Source organism: Lissotriton vulgaris, chromosome 11, assembly GCF_964263255.1.
Source record: "Lissotriton vulgaris chromosome 11, aLisVul1.2, whole genome shotgun sequence".
In the NCBI taxonomy this organism is placed as follows: domain Eukaryota; kingdom Metazoa; phylum Chordata; class Amphibia; order Caudata; family Salamandridae; genus Lissotriton; species Lissotriton vulgaris.
The window spans coordinates 799,345,343-799,366,391 of NC_141699.1; the positions used below are offsets into that span (position 1 = coordinate 799,345,343).

Sequence of the window (21,049 nt, forward strand, 5' to 3'; positions counted from 1 at the left end):
GCCATAGAGTGGAGTTGCAGGGGCCTCGGAAGAGGTGAAACTGAACAAAGCCTCATAAAAAAGTTAATGGCCCTTAAAGACCTGTGAAATGCTCCGGCGCGGCTGTGCGCGCGCCAGGCAAGCTGTCTCATCCCGGGCTGACAAGGGGGTGGGGGCGATTTTAAACTCAATGAATGTTCACGCCTGTATGTGACACATATATTTCCTTCAGGGCTTTGACCTGGCACGCAGGTTTCTGGTGGCCACATACAAAAGCTTGCTTGCACATGGCTGATGGCAGGGCTGTCCTCTTTAATTCTATCCAAAAATAATTTGCTAAAAACTTTCAATATTTTCGGCGGGGAGAATATGTTCTGCTATGTCACATGCCTCTTCCAGTGTCTTCTTTGTAGTGTCCATTCATACGTCCGGAATGGCAGGCTTACGCAAAGATACCGCCTACTAAAAGCAGTGCGCAACCAGGAGCATGCAAGATTTCAGACTTTTAAAGGAGGACCGCGTTCCATTGGGAGCTTTTCTAAAGATGCAGTGACTGCTCTGTAGATGAGGAACAAACGGTCTAGAATGCAAAGAAGTCTTGTTCAATATGTTAGCGGATTCTCACTCAAGTCAAGGTTTGAAACAAAACCGATTTATTACTTCTGCCTTTAACCCGTGTGATCTTTCAGATGCTGTGTCTGCAGTCAATACCATTCGAGTGCTTGGCAGAAACTCTGGATCAGGCGGCATGTTATGACGCTCTGTATAGCGGTGCAGGTTCAAACGTGGCAAGGGAGACTTGCACAGGTATGATCCAAGCAACAAACACGGAAGGAGCAACCTCGGCCGGTAAAGCAGTAGTACTGTACCACACCGAAGCAATGAAATGACTTCAATTCAGACCGCAGGGACGTCAATTTATTGTGCTTCCCTCTTCGGAAGGAAGGACTTTATGTTTGCTGTTTAGTCATGATTCTTGCTATTTGCTTTTTCACTTCCTCATCCCGATGCTGTAACAAGGATACCAAGAAGCTTTGCCTTGAATCTCCGAACAACAAAGAGAAGAGCGAGCCTTCGTGGTACTGACGGTGAGCAGCTCCACTGTCCATATTTTCATTCAGATTTGCCACAAAGGTGAGCCCCCGTAGGAGGATGTCCTCATTTGTGCATGTGTGGAAGAAGGATGCCAACGAGGAAGGTACTTGAGTACTCAGAAGATCTGTTGTGAGCGATGGGTTTGCAGACAAATTCACAAGCACCTTCAAAACATGAATCTGCGTCTTTTCATTTCCATGAGACCACAGACGAAGAAAGCAAGGTAAGGATTTTACGATCATGTCTTGGTACTCGTTTGTAACAGACATGTTAGTTAACAGCCTAACTAAGTGCAGCTAACTGCAGGTCAGAGTTCAGTGGAGCAACTTCAACAGTTGCACATTAGGTTCAATATAAATCTTTACCTGTTCCTGATTGCTCAAGTTCATACTCAAGTTGTTAAGCGCATTTAAAGCATGTGCCTGGACTTCAGGAACAGGATCTGAAAGCATGTTTCCAATTACTGGAAGAGCCCCTAAATTACGAATAAGATCTTGATTAACTGAAAATGCAGCACTCTTACTAAGAGTAATCAAGGCTTGTTTTCGAACTGACGATTCTTCTGTGGCTTCAAGCAGTTCAATAACTCTTTGTAGATGTTGAGCATCCAAATTGCTTGATGGATTTATTAGAACATCTGTAGGGTTCTCCCTCACTTTGGCCACCAAAGTCATTCCGGACACCCTGCGCAGGAGACCGCCTGTTGCCTCAGGGGCCCAAGTCAGGTTCTTGGAATCCGCCTCATCTCTGTCCTGTGTCGCCCCCGCACCGTCCCCTGTGTAAGACCCCGGTTTAGACGGCTCACTGCGTAAAAAGGCGTTTGTACAGCCAGTAGCATACGCTGGAGCCGACCACCAACCCAAGCAGGGATCCAAGAAGAGTCCTACCGTGAGGTCCCATGACGGGCGAAGCTGCATCCTTCACAACCTACTTTTAACAGTGTGCAAAGAGGAGGACGAGGGAAGGAGAGACAGGGGAGGGAGAGAGAGGGAGTGTCAGGAAAGGGAGAGAGAGGGAGAGACGGGAGGGAGAGAGAGGGAGTGTCAGGGGAGGGAGAGAGAGGGAGTGTCAGGGGAGGGAGAGAGAGGGAGTGTCAGGGGAGGGCGATGGAGGGCGAGAGAGGGAGTGTCAAGGAAGAGAGAGAGAGGGAGAGTCAGGGGAGGGCGATGGAGGGAGAGAGTGGGAGAGTCAGGAGAGGGAGAGAGAGGGAGTGTCAGGGGAGGGAGAGAGAGGGAGTGTCAGGGGAGGGCGATGGAGGGAGAGAGAGGGAGTGTCAGGGGAGGGAGAGAGAGGGAGAGTCAGGGAAGGGCGATGGAGGGAGAGAGTGGGAGAGTCGGGGTGGGTCAGGGAGGGGGAGAGATGGAGTGTCAGGGGAGGGAGAGGCAGAGGGAGGGAGAGGGAGAGCGAGGCGTGAGGGAGAGCCAAGGCGAGGGAGGGAGAGCCAGGGCGAGGGAGGGAGAGCCAGGGCGAGGGAGGGAGAGAGAGGGAGAGCCAGGGCAGGGTGAGGGAGGGATGGAGAGTGAGGGGAGGGCAAGAGAGGGAGAGAGTCAGGGGAGGGCAAAGGAGGGAGGGACAGAGAGGGAGGGAGAGAGTCAAGGGAGGGAGAGAGTCAGGGGAGTGAGAGAGAGGGCGAGTCAGGGGAGGGAGAGAGGGAGAGTCAGGGAAGGGAAAGAGAGGGAGAGTAGGGGGAGGGAGGCAGAAGTAGGGATGGAGACAGAGGTAGGGAGATACAGGGAGGGAGGGAGGGAGAGAGGGAGGGAGACAGCAAGAGAGAGGGAGGGAGACAGCGAGAGTCAGGGAGACAGAGAGAGAGGGAGGGAGACAGAGAGAGGGAGGGAGGGAGACAGAGAGGGGAGGGAGACAGAGAGCAGGAGGGAGGGACACAGAGAGCAGGAGGGAGACAGAGCAGGAGGGAGGGGGAGGGAGGGAGGGAGGGAAGGAGACAGAGGGAGGGAGTCAGAGGGAGGAAGACAGAGCAGGAGGGAGGGAGACAGAGGGAGGGAGAGAGAGGGAGGGATGCAGAGAGAGGGAGGGATGCAGAGAGAGGGAGGGAGACAGGGGGAGGGAGGGAGACAGAGAGAGGGAGGGAGACAGAGAGAGGGAGGGAGACAGAGAGAGGGAGGGAGGGAGAGGGAGAGAGGGAGGGAGACAGAGAGGGAGGGAGACAGAGAGGGAGGGAGATAGGAAGGGAGGCAGGGAGGGAGACAGGGAGGGAGGGAGACAGTGAGGAATGGAGACAGGGAGACATGGAGGGAGGGAGACAGGGAGGGAGGGAGAGAGACAGGGAGGGAGACAGAGAGGGAAGGAGGGAGACAGAGAGGGAGGGAGACATAGAGGGAGGGAGACAGAGAGGGAGGGAGACAGGGAGGGAGACAGGGAAGGAGACAGGGAAGGAGACAGGGAGGGAGGAAGACAGAGGGAGGGAGGGATGGAGATGGAGAGAGGGAGAGAAAGTGGGAGGGAGGGTGACGGAAAGAGGGGGAGACGAAGAGAGGGAGAGAAAGGGAGGGAGAGGGAGGGAGGGAGGGAGACAGAGTGAGGGAGGGAGACAGAGTGAGGGAGGGAGACAGAGAGGGAGGGAGGGAGAGACAGAGAGAGGGAGGGAGGGAGACAGAGAGGAGACAGAGGGAGGGAGGAAGACAGAGGGAGGGAGGGAGACAGAGGGAGGGAGACAGACAGACAGAGGGAGGGAGGAAGACAGAGGGAGGGAGACAGAGGGAGGGAGGGAGACAGAGGGAGGGAGGGAGACAGAGGGAGGGAGACAGAGAGAGGGAGAGAGGGGGGAGGGAGAGAAAGATAGGGAGGGAGGGAGAGGAAGAGAGAGAGATATGTGTGTATGCTGGACCTGGTGGGTCAGTGGACGAAAACGTCCACTGCAGGGGCCTGTGTTCAACCTCATGGTCAGAGGTTTTTTTTGGCTCTAGCCCCGCCCCCTCTCTCACTGACCCCGCCCCCACCGGTGCGGCCCTCGGCCACAAACCACACTGTAATTTTGGCCCCTGAGAGAAAGTTTGTGAGTACCCATGGCCTAGAAGGACTCTGAAGGGCAAAAAAACTTTTTTTTTTTGCGATGTTCGCGGGGTAAGCGCTGGGTGCGTTCCCATGTACGCTCTCCGGTACGCGCACCCTGAGCGCACCACAGGGTAAAACAGTGAGAGAAAATAGTTTTAAATAAGACTTTGGATTGCTTAGAGGTAGGGTAGCTCGAGAAAGAGCTGTTGTGTTATGTGGGTGATTTAAGTACTTACAAGTAGGTACCGATGCAGAGTCTAAAATTCAAGAGAAAAACTCTGTTCTCCTCATCTGAGAAATGTACATCGTCTCCTCTGTAGATATCTTGCATGTTGTAATGCAAGTTATTGTGGTATATAGAACTCATACCATAGTCTCTCAGGAAAGCAGAAACAGATCCTTTTGGGACCTCCTGAGAAGGTCTAGGGGGTGAGGGGCACTCTACCCTGTTCCTTTTTCAAGTTTTGAAGTATTACATTTCACTCTCTTCTGAAACTACACAAAATGGCGGCAATAGGGAGCATCAGAGACAGACAGTGAGAGAAAGGAGGCAGTAGATGAAGAAGAGATGTCAAATATACATTGGTAAAAATACAGTGGGAGAAGGGAAGTAAATATGAGTAAACCTACTATGTAACATAGAAATGTTGCACTCTATCCTATAAGTATTACATTATACTACAATCACTTCGCTTTTACCTCATAATTTAGAAATAAAAATGAATAATATGTCAACTAATTTTTAATTTGTAATTAATAATTTATTGTTCAGATTTTTCATAATTTAATAGAACTTGTAGCTTGTCCTCATCTGGAATTTCATCTACAATCATATAATTAATGTCCTCATGAAAAGTGTTCATTGATGTTTGTTGGAATTCTATTTTATCCAAACATTCAATGAATTCTTTGTCTAGAGATTGATCCAAAAAATCTTTTAAGTCATCTCCTCTTTGTGATGAAATGGTGCTTTCAATATCCATGACATTTTCATTTTCAAGATATGTGTTTTTGTAATTTCAAAAGAAATTTCCTTGCTCTCCTCCATTTTAATTTCAAATTTCTTGCTGTAAATTGCAGAAAAAAGTAATCACTTTCATTTATCGTTTTTATAAATACATAATATAAAAGTAGCTTAATCAAGTATTTAGTTCTTTAAAATTAATTGGTAGTGTATAGTATGAGGCTGGAACTAGAAATATAAAGCACTGCATGTGATTAAGTCTTTCTTAATCCATAATTATAACAGAATGACTGTAAATAGCTAATAGAAAACATTTTCCAAATTATCTTTAAGTGTACAACATAGTTCCTCTTACAAATTAACAACTCACCTTTTTGTAAGTAGGAGAAGAGTTAAAACTGTGTAATTCCAAGTCCAGAAATTGAGCACCCAAAATTCTTCTCAAAAGTACCTCAGACAGGAGTATCACAAAATGGCCGTGTTTTCCTCTCATTTAAGATATATACATAACCAATCATACTTCATCACATACAAATTCAAAACGTAAGTAACGTTTTGATTGGTTCTAATTTTCAATAGTTTCAAATGTGTTTTCCCCATGCAGTTTTCCATAGGACATTTAGACACGCTACAGCCCGTACTGCTGAATGGAATTACATCAAACTTGGCAAAATGGTAGGGACTGGTACGTAGTAGGACCTTTTCCATATTTGTTTAAAATTGCTCCAGTGGTTTTTACGAAAATTAACTTCAAAAACACATATATATAGCTATAAGCACGCTCCGAGCGCTCACCGGTATGCGTACCGGGCAGCGCACCTGGCGCGCTATAAGAGTGCGCGAGCGGAAAGGTGATTGGCTGTCGGATGTCTGTCAACATTCTAAACAGTCCGGAGAGTCCGCCATCTTGTGTCTCGGTAAAATCGAGACACCTGAGGTGAAAATAAAAAGGGGGAAATGATTAAAAGGGGGCAGGGTAGACAACCCCTGACCCCCTAGGTTTTCTGAGGGGGGCCTAGAAGGACCCTAAAGGGTAAAAAAGTTTTTTTATTTTTTATTTATGCGGGGTAAGCACTGGGTGCACTCTCGGGTACGCACACCCTGAGCGCACCACGGGGAAAAACAGTGTAAAAAAAATTATTTAGAGTGCTTAGAGGTAAGTTAGCTCTGAAAAGAACTGTTGTGTTATGTGGGTGTTTTTTGTACCTACAAGTAGGTACCAATGCAGAGTCTCAAATTCAAGAGGAAGACTCTATTACCTTCATCTGTAAAATGTACACCATCTCTCCTATAGATGCCTTGCATATTGTAACGCATGTTGTTGTGGTATATGGAACCCATACCATAGTCTCTGAGGAAAGCAGAAACAGATTTATTCTCATGTTTCCTTGCTTTCTCAATCTGTGGACAAAATTGGTTGGACCAGTTCCATTTTTGCCTTTGGCATATATTAGAAAATGCCAAGGCAGTTTGTGGAAAAAGTGACATCAATTGCCCAAAGATGTCCTTTAAAAGCATTTCCAGACCTACCCCAGTCAAAGTGCCCAGGTCATTGCCACCACAGTGCACAATTATGAGGTCAGGGTGTGGTAGATGCATAAAGGATTTTACCAATGGTATCAATTGGTGACTTCTCAATCCTCTTTGTGCAATCCACACAATGTCCACATTTGGTAAATCAAGGTTGCTGAAATAGCGCTCTTGCTGCGCTCTTGGGTGAGCTTACCGGTGCGCGCACCCTGAGCGCTCCAAGACAAAATGATTACAAAAAAAACCTACATGAAAAATGTTGAGAAAAACAATATTAATTAATAGTTAAAAAAAACAGCTAATAAATTTTTTTTTTTAAATCGTAGGTTACAAACTCGACATACAAAGGAATTAGCTTTTAAAAAACCTTTGAATTTCACTGAAAAAACCATAGGTTTCACAATTGTTATAGTTAGGAATTAGCGTTTAAAAAACCTTTGAAATTCACTGAAAAAACCATAGGTTTCACATTTGTTATAGTTAGGAATTAGCATTTAAAAAACCTTTGAAATTCACTGAAAAAACCATAGGTTTCACACCAGTTATAGTTAGCTGAACATTTTACTCATACAAGACCATTGAAATTCCCACGTTATAGTTAGTTGGACTCACTTTAACTTGCGCACCCGCAATCCACTGCTGATGATGTCACATATTACATCATTCATGACATGGTCAGTGACATCACTGATGACATCACTGATGACATCTCAACTGACATCACTGATGACATCACTGATGCCATCATCCATGTGATAATATAATGCACCTCCTCACACTCTAATCTAACCTTTGATACATCCATTGTTGAATGCAGACTACCATTCCTGAAACCATTGACACACCAATACTAGTTACTACATACACACTCACTGATTCCTAAGTCTACACAAACATCCACTCATTCACCCATACAATCACTCATACATACAGTCACTCATCAATACAACACAATCATATGCACTCATACACCTATTCAGATACTGACACACTGCCACTCATCCATGGAGTTACTCACAAACCTAGTCAGTCATGCAAAGATTCAATCACACTCCCATTTCCTCATCTATACAGCTATACACACATAACCTTACTTATTCAAACATATACTAACACATACTTACTCTCTTTTACAATCACTGATACAAGTACACATTGATCCATACAGTCACTTACGCAATCACAGACTCTCATGTATAGTCATTGATATATGCCAACTCTCACATGCACTGTGTTTTACAAATGTACTTACTTGGGCATGTAGCACTGAGATATCCATTCACTCACCAACACATCCATGCACACAGTCAACCGCCCATAAAGCTGTTTCCACATGCACTCTTGAACCCACACACCAAGGGAATCAGCTGCTCACACATCTATGCACAGAGTCACACACCTCCCAGCCACTCCCACACACACTCACCCTCACATACAAATACTTGGGCAACCAATCAATAACCCATATAGCCACTGATATAGCTACTAATCAACACATGCAGCACCTTACACAACAACAGACATAATGATGCACACATACAGACAGTTTAGTCACTAACCCATGCATTCAGTAAGACACATTTAATCACTCACTCATACAGTCAGTCACGCACCAACTAAATCTTTCATCCAGACACTTATACACCCACTCCTTCTTGAATATGTAAAACATATTTAAACTTTACAGTAACACACAAATTATGTATAGAACTTTACAGAAGCACACAGACACTGGATGATGTCATCAGTGATGTCATTTGAGATGTCATCAGTGATGTCATCAGTGATGTCACTGACCATGTCATGAATGATGTAATATGTGACATCGTCAGCAGTGGATTGCGGGCGCGCGAGTTATAGTGAGTCCAACTAACTATAACGTGGGAATATCATTGGTTTTGTATGAGTAAAATGTTCAGCTAACTATAACTGGTGTGAAACCTATGGTTTTTTCAGTGAATATATATATATATATATATTCACTGAAAAAACCATAGGTTATAGACCATATATAGTTAGGGATTAGAATTTACAAAACCTTATTTTACTCGCACAAAACCATTGAAATTCGCATATATAGTTAGTTGCACTAACTATATATCGCGCACCCGCAATCCACTGCTGATGATGTCACATATTACATCATTCATGACATGGTCAGTGACATCACTGAAGACATCACTGATGACATCTCATTTAACATTACTGATCACATCACTGATAATATCATTCATGTGATAATACGATGAACCTCTTCAGACTCTAATATAACCTTAGATACAATCAGTGTAAACAGACACTCACAGATTGTCACTCATCCATGGAGTTACTCATACATCTAGTCAGTCATGCAAAGAATCAATCACTCCTCCATTTCCTCATCTATACAGTTATACACACCTTACTAATTCAAACATATTCTAACACATATTTACTCTCTTATACAATCCCTGATACAAGTTCACAATGATCCATACAGCCACTCACACATTCACTGGCTCTTATATTTATATATGTCAACTCTCACATGTACTGTGTTTTGCATATGTACTTACTTTGACATGTAGCACTGAGATATTCATTCACTCACCAATACACCCATGCACACAGTCAACTGCCCATGCAGCTATTTCCATATGCACTTTTGAACCCATACATCTAGTGAATCAACTGCTCACACATCTATGCACAGAGTCATACACCTCCCAGCCACTCACACACATATCAGTCTCCCATAAAAATACTTGGGCAACCAATCAATAACCCATATAGTTACTCATATAGCTACTGATTAACACATGCAGCAGTTTACAGAACAACAGACATAATAATGCACAAATTAAGACAGTTTAGTCACTAACCCATGCACTCAGTGAGACACATTTAATCACTCACTCATACAGTCAGTCATGCACCTACTAAATCCATCATCCAGACACTTATACATCCACTCATTCTTCAATATGTAAGACATATTTTAACTTTACAGAAACATACAGTCACTGGATGTTGTCATCAGTGATGTCATCAGTGATGTAATTTGAGATGTCATCAGTGATGTCATTTGAGATGTCATCAGTGATGTCATCAGTGATGTCACTGACCATGTCATGAATGATGTAATATGTGACATCATCAGCAGTGGATTGCGGGTGCCCGATATATAGTTAGTGCAACTAACTATATATGCGAATTTCAATGGTTTTGTGCGAGTAAAATAAGGTTTTGTAAATGCTAATCCCTAACTATATATGGTCTATAACCTATGTTTTTTTCAGTGAATTTTTAAGGTTTTGTAAATGCTAATTCCTAACTATATATGGTCTATAACCTATGAGTTTTTTCAGTGAATTTCAATGGTTTTTTAATTGCAAATATCAAAAGCTGTAAAATGTATTCTTATTTTATTGCAAAAATATATTTTATATGTTTGTAATATAATTTTTTTATTTATATATATTTTTTTATTATTATTTTTTGTTTCGCTACCGGTCCGCGCACCGGGTAACTTCCCGTTAGCTCAATTTGGTGCTGCGACCCGGTCCGCGAACCGGAAAACGTTCCGTTAGCGGAACTGCCGCGCAAGAAAACAACATCGTGACGCATTGCGTAAACGCGACGTATCGCATTGCCTTGTAATGCGTTTTATGACGCGTCGCGTTAGCGCACCCGGAAGTTCTCCGGAGCGCGAACCGAGGTGCGAATCGCAGCGCCCCGGAAGCGCTCCGGGTGCGTAGCGGGATGCGTAACGTAAGCAGAACAGGTCATGTGACTTGTTCATAAAACTTTTCATTGGTTCATTTTACTTTTGGTTTCCTAATGATGTTAGGCTAGGTCATATGACCTAAAATTAACACTTTTCATTGGTTTAAAACATATTTTTTTCCCAAATGATGAAAGGCCCCACCTTTTTCTCACTCTGACTTTCAACTTTCTGAGAGGAAGACCTATTTTGATTCTTAAGAAATGGCTTCATTAGTAGCTACAGCTGGTGGACCCCCACCACCACCACCACCTTCTAGGAAGAGAGGACCACCTCCTCAGGTTATTCTTCAGCAAGAGGAGGAAGAAGAGGAAGAAGAGGAAGAGGAGCAAGGGACGAGGGAGTTTTTGCCTGAGGTGCCGAGGAGGTCCCATGTGAAAGAAAATTACATATGGCAATTTTTCACATTTCCCCAGGGCCAAAAAGAGGTAAATGCCCGCTACGTTACCTGTCTGATCTGCAAAAAAGATCTGTCCAGAGGGACTGATAAGAAATACAGCTATGGCAATTATACCATTCATCAGCACATGGACAGGTGGCACCCTATAAATGATAGTGCTGCGCAAGTACATGACCTGCAGGATAACCCCCCCTCCTGTGGCCAGTACATCAAATGAAGAGACAGTGACGGGACCAGAGGCGAGGGAGACAGTCCCAAATATCCAGCTGAAGTTTGGGAATGTGAAGCACGTGTGCATTTTTTGTGGCCAATTGATTTGCTACAGGGAGAGTAGCATACATTTAATCAACACAGCTATTGACAATCACAAATGTCCAAAACGCCCCAGAAAATAAATTATCTTTTTTTTGTTGCTCCTGTTGAGCCCTTTATAATGAATCATTTTCATTTCCCCCCCAAAAAAAACAAAAAAAATATAAAACCGTTCAAAAAATACAAAAAAAGTTAAAAAAAGTTCAGAAAAAAATAAAAAATAAAATAATTAAAAAAAAGGTCTTTTCAGAACTACCTCCCCTTTATAAGAAATTGCTAGAATGTTTAGCACTCTGGCAACCTCTATTTCTTTTGATTCACTTCCCGGTTCACGCGCCGGTATGCGAACCGGAAGCGAACCAGACAATTTTTTTTTTTTAAAAAGAAGAGTAAGTATAAGGGAAGTAAACAGAGAGTAATGTTAAAAGAAAGACAGCTAGAGGGAGTAACACAGAGATACTGTTTAAAGAGGGACTGAGAAAATGAGTGGAAGGAGTAGAGTAAGTAAGTAATAGAAAAAGGAATGAGGGAAGTAGCAAAGGCAGGAAACTGAGGGTTAAAGAAATGAAGCAGTGGAACTAATAGAAATTAAATGTGATAGAGATGTAACGGAAAGAGTACAAAACACTTACCTTATAATTGTTGTTAACTTAGTCACCTGTTATTTTTATACTTTCAATCTGTGAAAGAAAGAACAAAAATTTAAAAATTGATAGAAAGTAGTAAAATATGACTGAGCATGAGACAAGATGAGTACATATTAAAAATCACAATTCAAAGTACAGAATTAATTATACATATTAAATGGTTTATTTTTGCTGTTTTCAGAATATATCAAATTTCACTAAAAACAGTGAGTTGAAGGTATTCATCATATAACAGCAGGGAAAAAAAAACACAATCAAAATGATTGTGTTTAAAAAACCCATATAATATAACCAATCAGAAATCAGAACTCCTCAAAAGTAACTTACTTTCCATGGCGTCAAAGGATGTCCTATGAACAGCTTATACTCTGTTGTGCTGTTATTATTTTCTGCCTGCCACTTTCTGAAAGATAAGCTCCATCGTTTTAAGAAAAATGAGACATACAAAGCAATTTAAAACAGCACACTAAATTACAGCAACACCTAGAATCATTATAATCCAGTTACCTACCCTAAATTCTGACTTCTGAAAACAAGTCAAAAGGCAACATTGCTTCATAGTCAAATAGTAATCATTGCCGAAAGACCAGCCTTTTTTACATTTCAAATAAGCTGTGTAATATCCTGATGTTGTCAAAGGACCATCATGTCATATAATAGCTGCAGTTACAAATGTTCTTCCTGAAATCGACGACTGTGTAGCCAAAACATTTTTAATTAGACTTGACAACTTATTTACATCCGGTTTATATAGTTGGAATTGTAAAATGACATTTCACCCATAAGTTTCTATAAATAATGTGGACAGCATTGCAGACTTACATTACCTCTACTCCTTCTTTTGATCTGCTGCTTGAATTAGCTTATTAAAACAAACAATTTTCGCTCTGTGCTACACTTATCCACAAGGCTATATAGTGTAGGAGCCATTAGAACCTCTTGAAATTCCTCAGAACAAATCCCGAGATTCCTTCCCTAAAATTTTGGTTGTAAGAACATCAGGTAAGAATTTTTAAGGTGAAAAGGCAATCTTTTTTTAAAAGTTAAAACAGAATCATTGCAGAATGACCAGCCGTTTCCAGACTTCAAATAAGTTGTGTAATGTCCTGATGTTGTTGAAGGACCCTCATGATATATAATTGCTGCAGTTAGAAAAGTCCTTCCTGATATTGACAACTGAGAAGCCACAACATTTTTAATTAAAGTTGTCAATTTTGTTCCATCAGGCCTACATCGTTGGAACATTAAAATGACATACTGGCCATATCTTCGTATAAATAATGTGGACAGCATTGCAGACTCACATTGGCTACACTCCATGTTTTGATCGGCTGCTTTTACTAGCTTATTAAAGGATACTGATTTAGTGTCTGGCAAAGTTAAATATATAAATCTTTCTGAGTCTACACTAGTAGTACTTGATAACGTACAATTCTCGCAGTCATGCTGCCATTGATAAGAAAGGCCAAACAGATGATCTACATCTACACCTTCATCTTGCAATACATTCAGCATATACATTAAAAACTCCTGAAAATCTTGCTGAATATTTTGAGAGAATTGTGTTTGACCTGAACATTTGTCTAACAGATTTCGAATTTCAGACACACTTTCTACTCTTGTTCTATCAGCGCTACATTTCTCTAACACAGAATTCAACAAACAGCAAAAACTTTGATCCGAATTGATCACAATCTGTTCTTTTAAAGTTTCTAGAGAAAAGGCAACATTAACCACTACATTAGCATAGCAGTTCACACCAGAACTATTTTCAAATTGAAAACCAACAACATCTTCAACAGAATTCATTTTCTTTCTGCTTACAATTTTGGGTTCATCCACTTTTGGTCTTTTTGCTACAACCTCCCTACTATTAGTGATATTTCTTCGTTTCCGGCCTACCACACGTTTCTCAAACAAAGGATATTGAGGCAAATGTGGTGCATACTCTCTTCTTAACCTATTGTATTCCATAACACAATCTAGATTCGCACAAATGTTTGTGACATCACACTCAATCAAGTACAAACCTGATAAAGTTCTGACTTGTGACAATGTAAATGTAAATATAAATGTATTTGAGCTTATATAGCGCACAGCTACCCACAAAGGGTTTCCCGGCGCTTGCTTAGGGAACCCGTCCTGGTATTCCCCTGTGAGATAACCCCGGCAGGGTATCCACAAGGTGAAAGCCAGGCATCCCGCCGCGAGGGGCTGTTGTGGAGATTAAGCAAGCTATTGCCCAGAGTCGCAGAGTGTGAACCCGTGAGTCGAGAAGGCACCGGAGCGAGAATTATCGAGTCCATGGAATTTTTAGCCCAAGACCCGCCGAGGCGGGGAATTGAACCCTGGTCCAGGGCCGATCTCAGCTTCCGGGTCTGCCGCCTCTAACCCCTGAGCCACACTTCTCCACAATGCTACATAAGCCATACCCTCCTTGAACACAGAACTGCCAATATTCACCAAAGCACTGTCTACACTTAAACCTTGTGATTTATGGATTGTCACCGCATATGCCAAGCAAATTTAAATCCAGGGCTAGCATCAGTCGGGGCTAACTGCTGGTAAGAGAGGCTCCGTGCTTGATTAAACAACTTTTAAACTTTTAAAACTTGTAACAGATTAATTGTTATTGTTGCTATCGCGCCTTAGCGCCTGTGATCCTGGTACAATTGTTGATATAAATAACAAGTGTACCTGCATTTTATCGCCGTCCTGGCGCAACGCCCCTTCATCTGTTCTTTTAATTATTGGCATTGTGTTCACGCTGTACTTTGGCCCCCGGCACCGATCCGCCACGGCTTGTGCCATTTGCAGCGGCGGTGGCCACACGAGCACAACCTCATTTCCGCCCCCACATACTCACTTCCGCCCTGCTGGCCAATTGGCAGGTTAGCGGTCTAGTGAGTTTCTCCCCCTGCTTATATCATGACTCAATGGCGGAAGCGCAGCGGACGAGCGCAGCGGGAGCGCCAACTTCGCGCCAAAGTCGTGCCAAAGTCCTGCCCGTCTGCGCCCGTCTGCGCCAGTACGAGCCCAGAGACCTGTCCCCCTGCCCGCATTCTTACTTCATATTCTCGCACCACCTTGCTTCGGTTGCGGGGGTTACCCTGTCCCTCGGACATTGTTTTGAACTGTCAATATGCTCCCATCACTTGCCCACACTGCTCCCTTGCCTTGGACTCTCTCAATTCAAGTTTAGACTGCATATCTTCTACTTTCTGGAATCTTCCCTCCCCTAAGCACACCCCCCCTCCTACTTTGCACAATTCATGCCCCCCCTGAGCTTCATCAGCATTAACTGTCGATCTCTCTCAAAACACAAGAGAGATATTTTCGACCTTCTGGTGACAGCTAGTCCAGCTGCCATGTTTGTCACTGAAACTTGGTTAAATGATAGCTCTGGCCCTGGCATCGCCATGGCTCTCCCCAATGATTACACCTATGTGGGGCGAAACTGAGTTCTTAAAGATGGCGGGGGAATTGCCATTATTTTCAAGAGAGAATTCTCTTGCAAATGGGAAGACCTTGACTTTCTAAACTGTGAAGCTGGTTTGTTTAAACTAACTCTCTCTCCTCATTTTACTTTAACCGGTACCCTGAACTATCGCCCGCCGGGCTCTGCTAGCAGTTGGGCTGCCTCACTTCCTGAACTTATTGCCCCGTTCTTAGCCCAATCTACTAATTTTACTATCGTTGGTGACTTAAACATTCATTTCAACTCTGCCTCGTGTGCCATCTCTAAATGCCTCCTACAAGATCTTGAAGCGTTAGATCTGCACCTTCACAATTCCGACCCCACCCATAAGGCCGGTAATCTTCTCGACCCCATCATCTCTAACCTTACTAGCATCTCCTATCAATCTTCAATTCCGGTCATCTGGTCGGACCATTATATTGTTAACTTTTCAAATAAAACGACTGCGGCTAACTCCTCCAATCCTGCTCTCCCTCACAAAGCCAGCAGGAACTGGAAACGTCTAGACGTAGACAAATTAAATTCTCTTCTTGCCATCTCAAAACCCACGTTTTCCAGCATGACTATTAAAGAGCTTCCTGCTGTTAGATCGTGGTTGACAACAGCTTTGGACTCCTGTCTCCCTACTCAAAAAAATAAATCACAAATCCATCACCCACCGGCGCCCTGGTTTAATGACTCCCTCCGCCAAGAAAAATCCAACTGCAAAAAACTGGAACGCATATGGCGTTCCAATTACAACCCAGATCACAAAGCCAAATACAAGTCGGCCCTTAAAGCTTACCACTCGGCTTGTGACATCGCCAGAGCCAATTTTGCTAACAGCACTATACTTACGGCTCAAAATAGACCCAAGGCCCGGTTTAAAATAGTCAAAGAGCTGTCAGGTGCGTCCTCTGTACCCAAGGACCCCTGTCTGGACACTGCCCAGTGTAATGCATTAGCAAATTTCTTTCTCGAGAAAATTGATAGGATTTATGATATCTTTAATTCCACTCCCGCTGCTCCCACTCACTCTAATCAAGTTTCACGCAATTCCCCCCCTGTTACCATCCCCTGCCCTACCCCCACTACTCCCCCTCTCCACGTCTGGGATCCTATTTCCCCCACACTTCTAAAAAAGTATCTCCAAGACATCAAATCTGGTTCCCCCCTTGACCCATTGCCCCCTCAAGTTCTTAGTTCCCTGGACCCTGCCCTACTCCACATTATTCTGGATGTCTTGAACGCTTCACTAACAGAAGCGATTGTTCCAAATGAATGGAAGCACGCAATGGTGGTCCCATTACTAAAAAAGGCTAACGCAGATCCCAACAACCCATCTAATTTTCGCCCTATCTCTCTGCTCTCTTGCTTCTCCAAGATCCTGGAGAAACACGTCAATTCCCTGCTCAATGCCTATGTTGAAACTTCTAATCTTCTTCATGGTTCTCAATCCGGGTTCAGGGCTGGCTTCTCCACGGAAACCACTCTCCTTGGTGTGTCGGAAACCATCAGACGTCAAGTGGACAATGGGGAGACTGTGGCACTCATCTTGCTTGACTTGAGTGCCGCATTTGACACCGTCTCCCACTCCATCTTATTGTCCTCCTTGAAGGCTGTTGGTGTCGGTGGCTCCGCCCTGGCCTGGATTGCTAATTTCCTTTCTGATCGCACGTTCCAAGTCTTCTCTTCCACATCTGTCTCGTCCATACTCCCCTCCACTCACGGTGTTCCCCAAGGGTCTATCCTTAGCCCCCTTTTCTTTAACTTGTATGTGAGACCTCTAGCTTTCTTGGCGGAACAGGCTGGTCTCACAATTTACTCCTATGCTGATGACACTCAAATCATCTACTCACTTTCTACCAATAAAAACCTCCCCTCCTCCTCTCTTCAATCCGGGCTGAAACAAATATCTGATTGGATGCTGAAGCACAAACTAAAATTAAATGGGGACAAAACAGAACTGCTCCTGTTTGGCTCAAACACCTCGCTCTGGGGCCCACAACATTGGCCACCGGAGATGGGCCCTCTACCTGTTCCAACCGTGTCAGCTCGTAATCTTAGGGTTCTCCTCGACAACCAACTATCCTTCAAGCAACACGTGGTGAACGTCTCGGCCACCTGTACCACCATCATCAGGTGGCTGAGGAAAATCACGTGGATGCTGCCTGCGGACACCCTGAGGACTGTAGTCCAGGCTCTTGTCACCTCACGCCTGGACTATGGGAACATCCTACTCCTGGGTGCCTGTAAGGAGGTAACCAGGAAGTACCAGGTGGTACAGAATATGGCAGTTCGCCTTATCTGTAACCTGCCTGCCAGATCCTCGGTCTCACAGCATATGCGTAAACTGCACTGGTTGCGAATCGAGAGCAGAATTAAATTCAAAGCATTTTGCTTCATGCACAAGATTATGACTGGAAGAGCCCCTCAATATCTCTCTGCTCTGGTGCAGCAATACATCCCCCCCCCGTACACTTAGGTCTTCCACTCAGAACAAGTGCAGGACTCCGCGCGTCAACAGAGCCAAAATGGGAGGACGCTCGTTTTCCTTGCTGGCACCCTCCTTATGGAACTCCCTACCCCAATCTCTGCGTTCTGAATCGTGCTTCCTGACATTCCGTAAAGGAATTAAAACTTGGCTTTTCAACACCTAACTTCTGGTCTGATGTTCCTCCTACCCTTTATACCGTTCAGTTTGCCTTAGCGCCGGGAAACCTCCGGGTAGCTGCTCGCTTAACAAATGTAATTATAAATAAATTATACACACATAACCTTACTTATTCAAACATATACTAACACATACTTACTCTCTTTTACAATCACTGATACAAGTACACATTGATCCATACAGTCACTTACGCAATCACAGACTCTCATGTATAGTCATTGATATATGCCAACTCTCACATGCACTGTGTTTTACAAATGTACTTACTTGGGCATGTAGCACTGAGATATCCATTCACTCACCAACACATCCATGCACACAGTCAACCGCCCATAAAGCTGTTTCCACATGCACTCTTGAACCCACACACCAAGGGAATCAGCTGCTCACACATCTATGCACAGAGTCACACACCTCCCAGCCACTCCCACACACACTCACCCTCACATACAAATACTTGGGCAACCAATCAATAACCCATATAGCCACTGATATAGCTACTAATCAACACATGCAGCACCTTACACAACAACAGACATAATGATGCACACATACAGACAGTTTAGTCACTAACCCATGCATTCAGTAAGACACATTTAATCACTCACTCATACAGTCAGTCACGCACCAACTAAATCTTTCATCCAGACACTTATACACCCACTCCTTCTTGAATATGTAAAACATATTTAAACTTTACAGTAACACACAAATTATGTATAGAACTTTACAGAAGCACACAGACACTGGATGATGTCATCAGTGATGTCATTTGAGATGTCATCAGTGATGTCATCAGTGATGTCACTGACCATGTCATGAATGATGTAATATGTGACATCGTCAGCAGTGGATTGCGGGCGCGCGAGTTATAGTGAGTCCAACTAACTATAACGTGGGAATATCATTGGTTTTGTATGAGTAAAATGTTCAGCTAACTATAACTGGTGTGAAACCTATGGTTTTTTCAGTGAATATATATATATATATATATTCACTGAAAAAACCATAGGTTATAGACCATATATAGTTAGGGATTAGAATTTACAAAACCTTATTTTACTCGCACAAAACCATTGAAATTCGCATATATAGTTAGTTGCACTAACTATATATCGCGCACCCGCAATCCACTGCTGATGATGTCACATATTACATCATTCATGACATGGTCAGTGACATCACTGAAGACATCACTGATGACATCTCATTTAACATTACTGATCACATCACTGATAATATCATTCATGTGATAATACAATGAACCTCTTCAGACTCTAATATAACCTTAGATACAATCAGTGTAAACAGACACTCACAGATTGTCACTCATCCATGGAGTTACTCATACATCTAGTCAGTCATGCAAAGAATCAATCACTCCTCCATTTCCTCATCTATACAGTTATACACACCTTACTAATTCAAACATATTCTAACACATATTTACTCTCTTATACAATCCCTGATACAAGTTCACAATGATCCATACAGCCACTCACACATTCACTGGCTCTTATGCACAGTTATTTATATATGTCAACTCTCACATGTACTGTGTTTTACATATGTACTTACTTTGACATGTAGCACTGAGATATTCATTCACTCACCAATACACTCATGCACACAGTCAACTGCCCATGCAGCTATTTCCATATGCACTTTTGAACCCATACATCTAGTGAATCAACTGCTCACACATCTATGCACAGAGTCATACACCTCCCAGCCACTCACACACATATCAGTCTCCCATAAAAATACTTGGGCAACCAATCAATAACCCATATAGTTACTCATATAGCTACTGATTAACACATGCAGCAGTTTACAGAACAACAGACATAATAATGCACAAATTAAGACAGTTTAGTCACTAACCCATGCACTCAGTGAGACACATTTAATCACTCACTCATACAGTCAGTCATGCACCTACTAAATCCATCATCCAGACACTTATACATCCACTCATTCTTCAATATGTAAGACATATTTTAACTTTACAGAAACATACAGTCACTGGATGTTGTCATCAGTGATGTCATCAGTGATGTAATTTGAGATGTCATCAGTGATGTCATTTGAGATGTCATCAGTGATGTCATCAGTGATGTCACTGACCATGTCATGAATGATGTAATATGTGACATCATCAGCAGTGGATTGCGGGTGCCCGATATATAGTTAGTGCAACTAACTATATATGCGAATTTCAATGGTTTTGTGCGAGTAAAATAAGGTTTTGTAAATGCTAATCCCTAACTATATATGGTCTATAACCTATGTTTTTTTCAGTGAGTTTTTAAGGTTTTGTAAATGCTAATTCCTAACTATATATGGTCTATAACCTATGAGTTTTTTCAGTGAATTTCAATGGTTTTTTAATTGCAAATATCAAAAGCTGTAAAATGTATTCTTATTTTATTGCAAAAATATATTTTATATGTTTGTAATATAATTTTTTTATTTATATATATTTTTTTATTATTATTTTTTGTTTCGCTACCGGTCCGCGCACCGGGTAGCTTCCCGTTAGCTCAATTTGGTGCCGCGACCCGGTCCGCGAACCGGAAAACGTTCCGTTAGCGGAACTGCCGCGCAAGAAAACAACATCGTGACGCATTGCGTAAACGCGACGTATCGCATTGCCTTGTAATGCGTTTTATGACGCGTCGCGTTAGCGCACCCGGAAGTTCTCCGGAGCGCGAACCGAGGTGCGAATCGCAGCGCCCCGGAAGCGCTCCGGGTGCGTAGCGGGATGCGTAACGTAAGCAGAACAGGTCATGTGACTTGTTCATAAAACTTTTCATTGGTTCATTTTACTTTTGGTTTCCTAATGATGTTAGGCTAGGTCATATGACCTAAAATTAACACTTTTCATTGGTTTAAAACATATTTTTTTCCCAAATGATGAAAGGCCCCACCTTTTTCTCACTCTGACTTTCAACTTTCTGAGAGGAAGACCTATTTTGATTCTTAAGAAATGGCTTCATTAGTAGCTACAGCTGGTGGACCCCCACCACCACCACCACCTTCTAGGAAGAGAGGACCACCTCCTCAGGTTATTCTTCAGCAAGAGGAGGAAGAAGAGGAAGAAGAGGAAGAGGAGCAAGGGACGAGGGAGTTTTTGCCTGAGGTGCCGAGGAGGTCCCATGTGAAAGAAAATTACATATGGCAATTTTTCACATTTCCCCAGGGCCAAAAAGAGGT

At 43.1% G+C, this 21,049-nt stretch overlaps 1 pseudogene; it reads right to left on the reverse strand.

Moving 5' to 3' along the window:
- Positions 1 to 923: 923 nt before the first annotated feature.
- On the reverse strand, positions 924 to 1,974 carry LOC147683517 (armadillo repeat-containing protein 10 pseudogene; annotated as a pseudogene).
- Positions 1,975 to 21,049: the final 19,075 nt, after the last annotated feature.